The following is a 15,163-nucleotide window of genomic DNA, read 5'->3' as shown; positions in this document are numbered from 1 at the left end:
TATGTAGCAAATCTATTAAATAACCAGCATATGGAAGCTTATACCTCATGCGAGAGAATTACCAAATTAACTATACATCTATTAGAAGTCTCTAAACTTGGGTATTATTGGGTATATTAATAGTACACCTCTGAAAGTTGAAAAGGAGTAATTAAGAATACATTGCAAATAGCAAATTCAGATTTTAAAAAGTTAAAATAGTAATTTGAAGATAATTTCAAGAAAGTTTAGTTAAATTAATGGGTTATAAGAATGTGTGATACATACCTTAGTTTTTTGAACTGAAGTTAAGATAAACACAGTTGCCCTAAAAACATTCCTTATTTCCACAGTCAGAATAAAATATATATTGGTTGGATTAACCACTATAGTTTTTTCCTCGTTCTTACTCAAATTTACAGACATGTAGGGATATTGGAAATAAGTGCATTCTGTAAACTGTTAAGAATTTTGTATAGTTTAAGAAGTTATTGTGAAGAAATGCTATGCAAATGAAAAGTGCTCTTGACATTAACAAGTAATTATAATTATACTATTATCTATTGAGTGTTTGCTATGTGCCATACACTCTGCTTAGTACTTAATATTAACTCATTTAATCCTCACAACAGTTTTCTGAGGTTACATCATCTACATTTGTACTACGGCACATTTTGTGGGTGTTTCCATTGGAAAGTAATTACTGAAATTAGTCATTTTAGCTATTTGCTTAGAGCTTTGGAGAAGTTTTGAGGGAGGAGAATGTTGAAACTAGGATAAAATTAGGTTTTTCCATCGTTAATCATTCATATCTATTACTGTGTATTATTTGATTGTATGTATTTTCATTTTCCTCTTTGAGTTTCTGTTCTGAGGCTTTTTGGTTTCTTGCTTGAGTCAGAACTTTAATAAGGTTAAGAAATTATGAGCTTATTTTTATCCATATAGAATTAAACAGGTTTTCTTACTGTGTATCAGTGTTATATTTCATTTACTTAGATTTAAGTCCCAAATCCACTGTTCATTTCAAGTCAAAAACTGTACTTTTAAACAATAAAAAAACCTGTTGCATTTTAAGCACTAATCTTTATAAATTAACAGAATATCACGTTTTTTCTAACCAGTTTTTCAGTAGATGGGTTAATTCTATAACTTCGAGCTTTTACTGGATGTGGTAATGGCTTTGGGGACTTGCTTTCTTCTGTATTATTTTGGAATCTATGTACAGTGAGTGATTTGTATAACAGGCTTCTAATTTTACTTTTGTTTCTCTGGATATAATGAAAGTCAATCTCAGATAAAAGGAAAATATGCCACCTTGTTCCATAGGTTCAGTGTTAAAATTATATGCCTCTTGAGGTTTGACAGAAAGCAACAAAATTCTGTAAAGCAATTATCCTTCAATTAAAAAATAAATAAATTAAAAAAATTATATGCCATAATTACTTGAATTCTGTGAGAACTGAAATGTGGAAAAGAAATTTAAACAATTCTTGTTTCTCGTCACCATTTATTTGCTCTTATTATAGCAGATAATTGCCTCCCAACTGATTTCAGCACCACTGTTTTGTAGCTTAGGTGTCAATTAAGTATAATAACTCACAACTTGACCTTTATTAGCTTGGTTTCAGAATCTAAAATTGTGAAGTTGCTGTAGACTATGGAAAGTCTGAGTCTAATTTTATCTAACATTTGCTGATTGCATCTTTCTGTTATGGTTTAAAATGCTTTTCTTTTCTCTCTATTTCTTATAAAGTAATACTTGGATCAAGTCTACTGACTTCGTTTGATTTTGGTGTGTGTGTGGTGGGTTATAGGTGGTATTATGATCTTCTGTCAGAAGGCCCTGTTGTCTGGTGGTCTCTGTTTTTGTGATGTTAGCAGCCCTTCATAACCAATGCCTGCCTCCGTTACTTCGTTAAGATTGAGAAATGATGATATTCTATCATTCCTTCGCTAAAAACTGGGGTGCTTGTATAAAGAAAAACTTACCCTCATCTGCTTGGTAACCGACTTGTACAGTTAATATAGGAAGTTCAGTTGCTCAGTCATTTCTGACTCTTAACAGCCCCCTGGACTGCAGCATGCCAGGCTTCCCTATCCATCACCAACTCCTGGAGCTTGCTCAAACTCATGTGCATCAAGTCGGGGATGCCATCTCATCCGCTGTCCTCTTCTCCTGCCTTCAGTCTTTGCCAGCATCAGGGTCTTTTCAAATGAGTCAGCTCCTTGCATCAGGTGGCCAGAGTATTGGCGTTTCAGCTTCAGCATCAGTCCTTCCAATGAATATTCAGGACTGGTTTCCTTTAGGATGGACTGGTATGATCTCCTTGCAATCCAAGAGACTCCAAGAGTCTTCTCCAATGCCACAGTTCCAAAACATCAATTCTTCAGCACTCAGCTTTCTTTATGATCCAATTCTTGCATCCACACTTGACTGCTGGAAAAACCATAGCTTTGACTATATGGACCTTTGTTAGTAAAGTAATGTCTCTGCTTTTTAATACGCTGTCTAGGTTGGTCATAACTTTTCTTCCAAGGAGCAAGTGTCTTTTAATTTCATGGCTGCAGTCACCATCTGCAGTGATTTTGGAGCCCAAAAAAATAAAGTCTGTCACTGTTTCCATTCTGTCCCCTTCTGTTTGCCATTAAGTTCTGGGACTGAATGCTATGATCTTAGTTTTTTGAATGTTGGGTCTTAAGCCAGCTTTTTCACTCTTTTACTTTCATCAAGAGGCTCTTCAGTTCCTCTTTGCTTTCTGCCATAAGGGTGGTGTCATCTGCATATCTGAGGTTATTAATATTTCTCCTGGCAATCTTGATTGCAGCTTGTGCTTCATCCACCCCGGCATTTCACATGATGTACTCTGCATAGAAGTTAAATAAGTAGGGTGACGGTCTACAGCCTTGTCGTAATCCTTTCCCAATTTGGAACTAGTCCATTGTTCCATGTCTGGTTCTAAGTGTTGCTTCTTGACCTGCATACAGATTTCTTAGGAGGCAGGTAAGGTGGTCTGGTATTCCTGTCTCTTTAAGAATTTTCCAGTTTGTTGTGATCCACACAGTCAGAGGCTTTAGAGTAGTCAATGAAGCAGAGGTAGATGTTCTTTTGGAATTCCCTTGCTTTTTCTTTGATCCACCAGATGTTGGCAATTTGATCTCTGGTTCTTCTGCCTTTTCTAAATCCAACTTGAGCACCTGGAAGTTCTCGGTTTATGTACTGTTGAAGCCTGGCTTGGAGAATTTTGAGCATTACTTTGCAAGCATGTGAGGTGAGTGCAATTGTGCGGTAGTTTGAACATTCTTTGGCATTGCCTTTCTTTGGGATTGGAATGAAAACTGACCTTTTCCAGTCCTGTGGCCACTGCTAAGTTTCCCACATTTGCTGGCATATTGAGTGTAGCACTTTCACGGCATCATCTTTTAGGATTTATGATAAATGCTTGATTCTTTCCCTTTATTTGCTTGGTTTCAAATAATGAGTTGATTCATTAGTATCTTCTAGTAGTGATCAGTTGTTTAAAATTAGCATAATTGTATTATCATTATGAACTCATGGATTTAAGCGTGTCTGCTATGTTTTAATCAATTGCAGTTACGACAGAGGATGATCAGGTTGTCCCATCTGTGACTAGTGAAGGCCTGTTCAGTTTGGCTCCAAAGTTTTTTATGACCTTAGTCATCATTGATAGCTTTATTGCTGTCTACTATGTAATGATTCCAAATTTATCTTGACGTTTTCTGTCTTAGGTCTAGAATCAGCTGTTTGTCCAAGGAATTCTATTTCCTTAGAGGGAAACAATATTTAGGGACCCCATCTGGTGCTAGGAGTGCTCTGTGTTACTGGGTTGGTCATAATTCCTAGCCCTTTTCAGTTGACAGCTCAAAAATATAATTTTATCTTTTTCTTAATTATACATTTTATACATTTGTATCTTGTACGTGTTTTGTTATATGCATAATTTATATAGTTAGTGTGTATAATATTGTTTATATATATATATTTATTCTGTTATTTTTACTTCAAAATCAGACTACAGGGACTTCCCTGGTGGTCCAGTGGCTAAGACTCCACGCTCCCAATGCAGGCAGCTTGGGTTCAATCCCTGGTAAGGGAACTAGATCCCACATGATGCAATAAAGATCAGATATGCCACAACCAAGACTCAGAGCAGCCAAATAAATAAAATATTAAAAAATCAGACTGCAGGGTTTATGTCTAATATCTCAGGCTTATGACTTTATCTCTTTTCTCCTTTACTAAAGATTAAAAATCCCAGATCACGAATGATGACCAGGGGTGATAGAGTTAGAAATGTCAGATAATTATGCACCATGGCAGTGCACAGTAACCATTTCAGAACACAGATAACATCTTCACCAACTATGTGAAGTGGTATAAGATTTTTTAAGGCATACCTCTCTAGGGATGGCCCATCAAATTACTAAAGTTACTTGGTATAATATGGTTAGGCTACTAACTGAACATTGAGTTCCTTTGTTTCCTTTTATTTTCAAATTGTTGTTTTTAAGGTTTAATTTTGCTTTATAATTACGTAAAATACTACCTTAATTCCACAGTCAAATCTGTAAAACTGAGATATGTTCAAAGATGTGTAGCTTTATCTCTATCCCCTCCACTCTGTTCTCTCCTTCCTCTGTTAGGTAACCTTTTAAAAATATACCATGTTATATTTCCTTAAAAAAAAAATAAGTGGGTATATATATTTGTAAAACCCCCCCTTTCTTAAATAAATAGTGGCATACTGTACACATACGTCTCTTCCATGCTTGGATCAGGAAGACCCTGCAGAGTAGTATATACAGAGATTCCTCATTCCCATTCACAGCTGCATAGTATTCCATTGTGTGGATGTGCCAGGGGTTTCTTTCACCCACCCTTTCGTTGGTGGGCATTAGAGCTTAAAATTCTTGGTTTGTTGCCTTTTAGTCTCTCAAATACTAAAGTAAAAAGCATAAGGTATTATTGTTTTGCTTTTACAAATAGACCTGTAATGATTAGCCTTATGCATTTGTCTTTTTATATTTTTGCCAGTGTATTTTTTGATAATTTCTTAGAAGTAGAATTGTTAGATTAATGAGTAAATGCAAATGTAATTTTGCTAAGTTTTCCAGATCTATTTCCAGAGGTCTCTATCATTCAGCGTTCCCTCCGGGATGGATGAATGTGTTTGTTTCTCATAGCCTCACCAAAGTATATTGTCAGGAAAGCATTGTTATTAATAACTCCATATAGTTGTTTTTGGAGAAGGCAGTGGCACCCTACTCCAGTACTCTTGCCTGGAAAATCCCATGGATGGAGGAGCCTGGTAGGCTGCAGTCCATGGGGTCGCTGAGGGTCGGACACGACTGAGCGACTTCACTTTCACTTTTCACTTTCATGCACTGGAGAAGGAAATGGCAACCCACTCCAGTGTTCTTGCCTGGAGAATCCCAGGAACAGGGGAGCCTGGTGGGCTGCCGTCTATGGGGTCACACAGAGTCGGACACGACTGAAGCGACTTAGCAGCAGCAGCAGCAGCAGCAGCAGCATAGTTGTCTTTGGTGTTTTTTTTGGTGATATTTTCTTTAATTTTGTGACCCCATGGACTATACAGTCCGTGGAATTCTCCAGGCCAGAATACTGGCGTGGATAGCCTTTCCCTTCTCCAGGGGATCTTCCAAACCCAGGGATCAAACCCAGGTCTCCTGCATTGCAGGCCAATTCTTTACTAGCTGAGCCACAAGGAAAGCCTTTAATTAAGTACAAAGACTTTTCCAGTCACGTCACATGGAGATCATTTTATCCATCCTCTGTTTGGCTGCCAGTCTTTTGTCTCTCTCCACAGCAGTGGTAAAGCAAATACCCTTTCCACGGGGAGGAGAGATCCATGGTTTGTTGCCTTTGCCAATAATGAAAATGTTTGAGAGCCAAGTGGCAAAGTTGTTGCCATTGGCATTTTTCACATGAACTACATCTAAAGAACCTGGATGGCTCTTCTGGTTGGTAATCACACCAATTCTTTTCAGGTTAGCACCTCCAGTCACCATGCACAGGTTACTAGTGTCAAATTTGATGAAACCAGTAATCTTGTCCATCTCCAAGGCAATTTGAATGGTGTCCTTCACTTTGATGAGGGGATCAGGCGAGGATGGTGCGAGCATATGGGTCACCAGATGAAGGATTCCTTTTGTCCCCACAAAGATCTTTCTCACTTTGCACAACTTACACTTGGCCTCCTCAGGTGTAATATGATGAAGAGCAAAGCGACCCTTCGTGTCATAGATCAAACGAAAATTCTCTCCAGTCTAATAATGCTGATGACATCCATAAAATCAACAGCGTAGGTTATTGGTGCGAATTTGCCATTGACCTAAATGAAACGCTGCTGCAAATCTTCATCTCCTGTTAAGGCATACTTAAGTCTGTTCCTTAGGGAAATGATTAGGGGGAGACATTCCCTCAGCTTGTGGGGACCAGTAGATGGATGAGGGGCAAACACACCAGTCAGTTTATCCAGCATCCAGTTTTTTGGAGCTGCTACAGGCTCCAGGTGCTTCTTGGGACCTCTAGCCATCGCTGTGCTGGGCACAAAAAGAGGCCTCCATATAGTTTTAATGCATTTGATTACAAATGAAGTTGAAGAATTTTTCATATACTTAAGAACCATATATTTTTTAACCTCCTGTTCATTTCTTTAGACTGTTTATAGTGCTAGAGTATTTTAGGAATGTTTTATTTTTTGATGTTGCATCTTTATATATATTATAAATATTTTTCTCAACCTTATTCACATGTTTTTCTTTGCTTATGAATTTTTTAACTATTCAAAGTTTTTTAATGTAATTAATCTAACCTGTCTTTTCACTTGTACCATAGTTAGGAAACTATTCTTCAATCTCAAGTTATAGAGAGATTCACACATTTTATTCAAATACTTGTATATTTTCATTTTTTCCATTTATACCTCTGATCCGTTAGGAATTTATCTTGGCGTAGATATGTGGAAGTAAAGTGGCTCAGTCATGTCTGATTCTTTGCGACCCCCTGGACTAGCCTACCATGCTCCTCCATCCATGGGATTTTCCAGGCAAGAGTACTGGCGTGGGTTGCCATTTCCTTCTCTAGGGGATCTTCCCAACCCAGGGATCAAACCCAGGTCTCCCACATTGTAGGCAGATGCTTTACTCTCTGAGCCACAAGGGAAGTCCCAGATATGTGGAAGGGATCTAATTTTATCTTTTTTTCTTGTGGCTATTCTGTTATCTCAACATGTTTACTTGAAAGTCACACTTTTCCTCACTGATTTTGAAATGCTGCCTTTGTCATAAGCTAAATGTTCATGTTAAATTATCTATTTCTGTATTTTCTATTCTCCACTGATTTGTTTCTCCAAACCAAACATTCTATTTAATCCACAACAGATTTTACAAATGAGAATGTTCAAGTTTAGAATAAGTAATTTGCCTAAAGTCTGCAGCTACTAAGTAGTCAAATGTTGACTTGAACCCATTCATCTCTCTGGCCCTGAAATGCACACTTTGACTCACTGTTCTTTCCTGTTTTCCATGGTACTTACCTTTCATTGTGCACAAGGTTATTGATAAGATAAATGAAACTGTGTAAAGCTGGCAAAGGTCAGGTTTTGAAGATTCGGAATTCTTGCTTCCGTGAGCTATTTTTAGCCATTTATGGGTAAATAAGAACCAAGTATAGTCACAGTTGTAATTCATAGTTTTGAAGGAGGTACAGTTATAATTTGCAATAATTTTTAAATAGTTACACTTGTGCTGGAAATATTTTAACTGATTTTAAAACATTAACGTGCATAAGAATGCTAATACATTCTTGAAACACAGATTGCTGTTCCTTCCTCTCTGTAGTTTCTGAATCCTTAGGTTAGGTGTGTGCTTGGGCTCAAGAATTTGCATTTTAGCAGATCCTAGGTGATACTGATGCTGCTAGTGCAAGGATCATATTTTGAGAACCATTGTTTTAAAGCTTTCTCTTTTTAAAATTCTGTGAATTTCTCTAAAGTCAAATTTCTTGAGTGAGAGAAGTCAAATTTAAAGTAATAAAATTGATGTGTTATGACAAATCTTCAACGTAATTCATTTTAAGTTCCCTGTATTTACTGTTTTTAAAGTTCGTAGTTCAAATCATTTTGGTTATAAGAATATAATCTCTTAAACTTCATTCTCAGTAGTTCTTAAAGGGAGTGGACATCGTGTCATTTGTATCCAGTCCAATGATAGAAATATGTATGGGTGTTCTTTTAAAAATGTATGTCATCTTTACCAGTATCCTTCCTTGAGTGGTTTTTAAAACTTTGATCATTTTTATTATTTTGGAGAGAAAAAAGGAGAAATACAATGAAGGGTGTAAGTATAGGGAAACTGCTTCGTCATGGTATTCTGACCTTGCATGTATACACATAGGCAAAAGCTTGGACTGTGGGACTGAAGCTTACCTGAGTCTTGGAACAAGAGAGGAAGGTCCTTAAGGAACTGCTACAAGGCCATCTCCTGCGTGCCTCTCTGTCTCCCCTGGAAGTCTGCCATGATGCTGTTTCTCTTTACCTTTCCAGAGTGATGGGGCTTCCCTGCTAGCTCAGACGGTAGAGAATCTTCCTGCAGTGCAGGAGACCTGAGTTCAGTTCCTGGGCTGGGAAGATCCTCTGGAGAAGGAAATGGCAACCCACTCCAGTATTCTTGCCTGGAGAATTCCATGGACGGAGAAACCTGGCGGGTACAGTTCGTGGGGTTGCAGAGTCAGACACAACTAAGCAACTAACACACGCGAGTGTGCTGAGGTATGGGACTTTCACGTAGCAGAGCTGTGGGATGCAGAACTGCTGCTGCCATCCAGCCTCCTTTGTATGCATTTTCCTTTTTGGTGTGTAGGGCAGGGATCCAGGGAGCTTAGTCTTTTACTGTCTATGAGTAATAAACTGTCTAAATACAGAAGTGGCTTACTGTATCTTTTCTGGTCAGATTAGTCAGGCTTTGGCCTTGACCTGTTTGTATTTGTTCATTTGACAGTAAGTCAGCTTCGTTCGTTTTTTGGTGAGCATGGAAGGGAGTCACATGGTTTTAGCTGGCAAAAACTGAATATTCCTCAGGAAGATAATAAGTAGTACATAACAGTCGTCAAGTACTTAATGGGTACCGTTTTGTGTGTGCTTTACAGATGAGGAAACTGAGACTTTAAGATCACTTTACTAAGGTCACATCGCTATGAAATAGCACAGACAGTATTGTAACCCAAGGGGCCTGATTTCCAGAGCCCAGTTTCTTAAAATCGTACCGTCCTGCATATTTGGATATGTGTCATATTTACCCAAATGTGTGTTTTTGTGTGTTGCATGTGTACATATATGTGTTTATTTACAAATCAGTATTGTGTTAAACTTTCATATCATGTTAATGGTAATTTGCCAGTCTTCAATTGGGTACACAAAAATTAGTTTAATTTTTGATCTATTACTGTATGATTTCTTCTTACACTAAAAATGGCTCTAACCAATAACTTATTAACTTATTTTGAGAATCAACAATTCTTTAATACTTTATGTAGTCCGAGATGTCAGTGGTACCAAGTAGATTTACCCAATAGTAAGAGATGGTACAAAGTAAAAAGCAGAGTACCTCTTAAGCGGACAATGTAAAAAAAAAATCACTAGTAATAGCTTAATAATGAATAAAATAATATTTATCACAAGCTTACTAAATGATAGACACTATTCTAAGCCCTTCATATGTATAAACACATTTAATCCTCAAAACAATTCTGTATTATTGTTATTGAGTAACTTTCACCCTTTGGTTTTTCACACAGCTCTCAGATTTCCTTTTTTTTTTTTTAAAGGACTCCATACTCATAATACATGTCTTGAAGTTCTTCTCTTTATCAGCTGTTTTACTTTGCCTAGATTCCTTTTAAAGGATGGTACCCCAAATCTGTATTCCAGATATGGTCTGACATTTGGAGAGCCAAGTGGAATGTCTCCTCTCTAGTTCTATGTATTATAGTTCTATCAATGCACATTAAACCTCCCTAAGATTCGCATCCAACTGGTGAGTCTTTTCTCTCTTATTCTATACTTGTATAGTTGTTCTGGAATCCACTATAGAATCTTAACATTTATCCCTCTTAAATTCCTTCTTGTTAGATGTCAGGTCATTTTGGATACATGTTTTACTGGCTGATGTATTTGTTGTCCTCTGCAGCTTTGTATCATCTGCACAGCTGAAGGGCCTGCCCCCAGTATCTTCATCTTGGCCTTACATCATACCAGCAGAAACCTCCCTCCAGGTAGACCTCATTCCATTAAGTAGTATACTGTAGTGTGGTTATCCAACCACATGCTAGTTTAACTAACTGAACTAGCTTATTATACTTCTGGTTTTGTTCTCAAAATCATGTCTTTAAATATCATGTATTTTTCTGATCTGCAAGTCTTTCAAATACATAAAAAGAAACCCCAGGATTCATCTGTGACACATCTTCTTGTTAGTTCGTCCATCCTAGTGTTAGAAATCACTACATCATCTTCTCAATATTCACAAATCAACTCGTTAATAATTTGTTTTATAGTGTTATCTAAAATTAACATTATCCTTTCCAAGATGTTAGTAGATATTACTGTCTTATTTTTTAAAATAGTCTTTAGTCTTGTGGCACTGGCAATGATTCAGGGGTCTCATTCACAGGTTCTTTTAAATATCGTAGGACGTAATTATTTAGTCTGGGAGAGGTATGAACTTATAAAGTAGCTAGATCTCCTATTTTTCCTGCTTGATTTACTTTTTAAAAGATTTAAGTACAGTTTTAGGTTCACAGCAAAATTAAGGAACGTACAGAGGTTTCCCATTTACACCCTTCACCAGCACGAGCATACCTTCCCCCATCGTCCATGTCCCCCACCGTAGTGGTGTGTTTGTTTCAATAGGTGAACTTATATTGACACATTATCCCCCAAAGTCCATAATTCACCTTAGGGTTCATTCTCAGTGTTGTATATTCTGTGGGTTGGGACAGGTGTATAATGATACCTATCTACCATTATAGTGTTATATAGAGTAATTTCACTGCCCTAAAGGTCCTGAGTGCTTTGCCTATTCATCTTCCCTCCCCAAAACCCCTAGCAACCATTGATATTTTTACTGTCTTTATAGTTTTACGTTTTCCAGAATATCATATAATTGGACTCTTGCAGTGTATAGCATTGTCAGGTTGGCTTCTTTTACCTGATAAGACATTTTCTCTGTGTCTTTTAGGAGCTCGACAGCCCATTTCTTTTAGCACTGAATAATATTCTGCGGTCTTGATGTAGCATAGTTTAATAGTTACCCATTCACCTACTGAAGGACACCTTGGTTGCTTCCAAGTATTGGCACTTCAAAATAAAGTTGCTGTAAACATCCACGTGCAAGTTTTTGTGTGGACATAAATTTTCAGTTCATTTGGGTAAATACTGAGGAAGGCGAATGCAGGATTGTATGATAAGAGTATGTTTAGTTTTATAAGAAAGAAAAGAAAGTAAAGTCGCTCAGTCATGTCCGACTCTTTGCGACCCCATGGACTGTAGCCTACCAGGCTCTTCCATCCGTGGGATTTTCCAGGCAAGAATACCGGAGTGGGTTGCCATTTCCTTCTCCAGAAGATCTTCCCGACCCAGGGATTGAACCCAGGTCTCCTGCATTGTAAGCAGACGCTCTACCGTCTGAGCCACCAGGGAAGTCACTTATAAAACCATACAGGTTAGTTTTATAAGAAGCTATCAAAGTGTCTTCCAGAGTTGCTGTACAATTTTGGATTCCCACTAGCCATGAATGAAAGTTCCTTTTGCCCCATATTGTCCCTCACGTTGGGTGTTCTCAGGGTTCTGGGTTTTAACCATTCTAATAGGTGTGAGGTAGTATTTCATTGTTGTCTTAATATGCAATTTCCTGATGACCTGTGACATCATTTCATCTGCTTACTTACTATCTGTATCTTTTCTGGTGAGGTGTCTGTTAAGGTCTTTAATCCATTTCTTAATCAGGTTGTTAATTTTCTTATTGTTTAATTTTAAAAGTTCTTTGTTTAATTGAATAATAGTTCTTTATCAGTTGTGGTTTTCAAAGATATTTTCCCCCAGTGTGGGGCTTGTCTTCTCATTCTCTTGACAAGTTTTTCCCAAAGTAGAAGTTTTTGTGGGTTTTTTGTACGTGAGTGAATGTATGTGTGTTTGTTTTGTTTTTAATAGGGATGTCCAGCTTACCATTCTTTCTTGTACAGATTGTGCCTTGGTGTCATATCTAAAAATAATCATTGCCATACCCAAGGTCATCTAGAATTTACTCTTGTGTTATCTTCTAAGTGTTTTGTAGTTTTGCATTTTACATTTAGGTCTGTGATCCGTTTTGAGTTAATTTTTCTGAAGGATATAAGAAAGGACTGTGTGCAGTTGCATTTTTTTATTTGTGGATATCCATTCCACCTCCATTTGTTGAAAAGACCTCCATTGTATTGCCTTTCTTGCTTTGTTAAAGATCAGCTAACTGTGTTTATGTGGGTCTGTTTCTAGACTCTCTGATCTGTTCCACTGGTCTATTTGTCTGCGCTTTCACTGGTGCCGTTCTGTCTTCATTACTATAGCTTTATAATAATGCTTGAAATTGGGTAGTATCAGTCATTCGACTTTATTCTTCTTTTTCAATATTGAGTTGGCTATTCCGGGTATTTTGTCTCTCTGTGAAAACTTTAGAATCAGTTTTCACCATCCACAAAATAACTTGCTAGAATTTTGATTGGGATTACGTTGAATCCGTAGTGCAAGTCAGGAAGAATCGACATCTTGATAATGTTGAGAGTCTTATCCATGAACATGGAATATCTCTCCATTTATTTAGTTCTTTGCTTTCTTTTATTAGAATTTTATACTTTTTCTCATAGATCTTCTACATATTTTGTTAGATTTATATATAAGTATTTTAATTTTTAGGTGTTATGTAAATGATAATATGTTTTAAATTTCAACTTTTACTTGTTCATTGATGCTTTATAGAAAAGTAATTGACTTTTGTATATTAACCTTGTATCTTGCAAACTTGCTATAATTGTTTCCTAGTTTCAGTGTTTGGGGGGTTTTTTGTTTTGGATTTTCTACATAGACAGTCATGTCATCTGCCAACAAAGATAGTTTTGTTTCTTTCTTTCCAATCAATATACCTTTTATTTCCCTTTCTTGTCTCATTGTATTAAACAGGTGTCCTTTTTCATACTCTTATTTTCTGTATCATTCAGTTTCCTGTTTGTTGCTCACTTTTCATTCTGAATAACATCTCCTTGTTAAATCAGACAAATGAGAGTAGAGAGGGATATGTTTCACAAGACACCATTTTTAATTAATTGCATGTAAAGGAATTGAGTACCTAAATGTTGATAGACTTTCAGATGAAATTAATTGTGACCTAGCCTTTTCAAAATTGGAATTGGATAGAAGATGGGAGAGGAGAAAGTTTATAGACAAAATCTGGCAAATGGTAAGAAAATACTTATATTGAGCTGTTGTAATTACATGAGCTTTATTGGAGTGAAAGGTCATTATGGAAAGAATGAAACCGGTGAAAGTGAGGATCATGAGAAGAGAATGAGACAAGTGCTGTATTCATAGCACTTAAGGTTTTGTGCAACTTAGGTCAGTAGGTGCCCAATATGCTGCTGGAGATCAGTGGACAAATAACTCCCAGAAAGAATGAAAGGATGAAGCCAAAGCAAAAACAGTACCCAGTTGTGGATGCGACTGGTGATAGAAGCAAGGTCCAATGCTGTAAAGAGTAATATTGCATAGGAATCTGGAATGTCAGGTCCATGAATCAAGGCAAATTGGAAGTGGTCAAACAGGAGATGGAAAGAGTGAACGCTGACATTCTAGGAACAGCGAGCTAAAATGGACTGGAATGGGTGAATTTAATTCAGATGACCATTATATCTACTACTGTGGGCAGGAATCCCTTAGAAGAAATGGAGTAGCCCTCATGGTCAACAAAAGAGTCTGAAATGCAGTACTTCGATGCAATCTCAAAAACAACAGAATGACCTCTGTTTGTTTCCAAGGCAAACCATTCAATATCATGGTAATCCAAGCCTATGCCCCAGCCAGTAATGCTGAAGAAGCTGAAGTTAGAACAGTTCTTTGAAGACCTACAAGACCTTTTAGAACTAACACCCAAAAAAGATGTCCTTTTCATTATAGGGGACTGGAATGCAAAAGTAGGAAGTCAAGAAACACCTGGGATAACAGGCATATTTGGCCTAGGAATGTGGATTGAAGCAGGGCAAAGGCTAATAGAGTTTTGCCAAGAGAACACACTGGTCATAACAAACACCCTTTTCCAACAACACAAGAGAAGACTCTATACATGGACATCACTAGATAGTCAACACCAAAATCAGATTGATTATATTCTTTGCAGCCAAAGATGGAGAAGCTGTATACAGTCAGCAAAAACAAGACCAGGATCTGATTGTGGCTCAGATCATGAACTCCTTATTGCCAAATTCAGACTTAAATTGAAGAAAGTAGGGAAAACCACTAGACCATTCAGGTATGACCTAAATCGGATCCCTTATGATTATACAGTGGAAGTAAGAAATAGATTTAAGGGACTAGATCTGATAGATAGAGTGCCTGAAGAACTATGGACGGAGGTTCGTGACATTGTATGGAAAACAGGGATCAAGACCATCCCCATGGAAAAGAAATGCAAAAAAGCAAAATGGCTGTCTGGGGAGGTCTTACAAATAGCTGTGAAAAGAAGAGAAGTGAAAAGCAAAGGAGAAAAGGAAAGATATAAGCATCTGAATGCAGAGTTTCAAAGAATAGAAAGGAGAGATAAGAAAGCCTTCCTCAGCGACCAGTGCAAAGAAATAGAGGAAAACAAGAGAATGGGAAAGACTAGAGATCTCTTCAAGAAAATTAGAGATACCAAGGGAACATTTCATGCAAAGATGGACTCGATAAAGGACAGAAATGGTATGGACCTAACAGAAGCAGAAGATATTAAGAAGAGGTGGCAAGAATACACTGAAGAACTGTACAAAAAAGATCTTCACAGCCAAGATAATCACGATGGTGTGATCACCCACCTAGAGCCAGACATCCTGGAATGTGAAGTCAACGGGGCCTTAGAAAGC

General features: G+C 37.4%; 1 protein-coding gene and 1 pseudogene across 3 annotated transcripts in view; one reads left to right on the top strand and one right to left on the bottom strand.

Annotated features, from left to right (window-relative positions):
- Positions 1-15,163, top strand: part of KLHL28 (kelch-like family member 28) — a 33,825-nt gene that overhangs the window by 2,630 nt on the left and 16,032 nt on the right. The window contains exon 2 of one of the 3 annotated variants that reach the window (XM_010836120.1): positions 10,210-10,294. The exons of the other annotated variants lie outside the window; for them this stretch is intronic. The gene's annotated coding sequence lies outside the window, so the exon portion shown is untranslated. The remainder of the gene's footprint in view (positions 1-10,209; positions 10,295-15,163) is intronic. 3 annotated transcript variants of the gene reach the window in all.
- Positions 5,672-6,681, bottom strand: LOC104985775 (annotated as a pseudogene).

The sequence above is a fragment of the Bison bison genome, unplaced genomic scaffold (genome assembly GCF_000754665.1).
Source record: "Bison bison bison isolate TAMUID 2011002044 unplaced genomic scaffold, Bison_UMD1.0 scf7180017864061, whole genome shotgun sequence".
Taxonomy (NCBI): Eukaryota; Metazoa; Chordata; class Mammalia; order Artiodactyla; family Bovidae; genus Bison; species Bison bison.
Note: the sequence above shows the minus strand (reverse complement) of the source record. Positions and strands in the feature narration are given on the sequence as shown.